The following is a 1,466-nucleotide window of genomic DNA, read 5'->3' as shown; positions in this document are numbered from 1 at the left end:
CGAAGGACCAGTCCTCAAAAGGTTGTCTGACAACTTCTAGGTATCTCTAGCACTTAAAAAAAAAAATTGGATTTCTCCATATACTTTAAACAAAGTCACATGAGCCACAGACATGAGGACCCTACTATTTTCTATTAAGCCGCATAGCTCAGTTTAAAACTACAACTCAGGATATATATATAATGGAACATGGTACATTCAGCTCACTTGATGCATTACTTTTACCTACCTAGGCCATCCTCCTTACCCAGCAGACACCTGAACTTTGACTCTTTTAAGTAGTAGAGAGTCAGCAAAGAGTCTTAGTTGAGAATCTCAAGGATTAGAGTTAAGGTGAGATAGAAAATTCTAGAAACCTCCTAGCTGACTTGTTCATTAAGTCTATTTCATTCTGTACTTCATGGATATATTCCATTGCTTCCTGTTGCTTTTTTATCAAGCTGCTTTCTGGGGAGTGACGATTTTGAAGTTAGAACAGAAATATAACAAACTCTGCCAGCCATTTTTTCAGAAGAGATCGGAATTAATGGTCAATATCCCAAATTTAGGATTAACATTTGTCAACCACCCACAAGTGTCTACACTGCTTGGAGAAGAGGATGAAGAGGCACTGCATTACTTGACAATATTTGAATTGACAGAATTTGAAGATAGTAAATCAGGTAACAGAATAGACTTTTATTTTGTTGAAAACCCTTACTTTGAAAATAAAGTTCTCTCCAAAGAATTTTATCTGAATGAGAGTGGTGATCCTTCTTTTTGAAGGATCCACTGACATCAAATGGAAATCTGGAAAGGATTTGATCAAATGTTCAAGTCAAACACAAAATCAAACCAACAGAAAGAGACAGCATGAGGAACTAGAGAGCTTCTTCACCTGGTTTACTGACCATTTTGGTGCAGTCGCAGGTGAGTTAGGAGAGGTCATTAAAGATGGTATCTGGCCAAATACACTACAGTACTACTTGGATCCTGATATGGATGATGAATAAGGTAAGGGGGAAGATGATGATGATGAAGAGGAAGAAGGATTAGAAGATATGAAGAAGTGGGGGCCTGGTGGTGATGCACATGGTTGAGCTCACATGTTACAATGTGCAAGGACATGGGTTCAAGCCCCCAGTCCCCACCTGCAGGGGGGAAAGTTTCTCAAGTGGTGAAGTAGTACTGCAGTTGTCTCTCTGTCTCTCACCCTCTCTATCCCTCCCTTCCCTCTTGATTTCTGACTGTCTCTATCCAATCAATAAATAGATAATATTTTTTTTAAAAAAAGAAGATGAAGAAGGAGATGAGGATGAAGGAGAAGATGATAATGAGGGAGAGGAAAGAGAGGAAGATGAAGGATATGACTAATGAAACACTGATGAATTCCAGCCTTTTTTAATTTTCTCCTGTCCCTAGGAGCAAGTTGCAGTCTTTTTTCCCCCATTTTCCCTCCCTCTGTGTGCAGTCACCCTGTCTTTGAG

The 1,466-nt window shown here is 39.4% G+C and overlaps 1 pseudogene; it reads left to right on the top strand.

Annotated features, from left to right (window-relative positions):
• Nucleotides 1–400: 400 nt before the first annotated feature.
• Nucleotides 401–1,031, top strand: LOC132533721 (protein SET-like; annotated as a pseudogene).
• Nucleotides 1,032–1,466: the final 435 nt, after the last annotated feature.

This window comes from Erinaceus europaeus, chromosome 17 (assembly GCF_950295315.1).
Source record: "Erinaceus europaeus chromosome 17, mEriEur2.1, whole genome shotgun sequence".
In the NCBI taxonomy this organism is placed as follows: domain Eukaryota; kingdom Metazoa; phylum Chordata; class Mammalia; order Eulipotyphla; family Erinaceidae; genus Erinaceus; species Erinaceus europaeus.
This window is presented reverse-complemented; position numbering and strand designations above follow the sequence as displayed.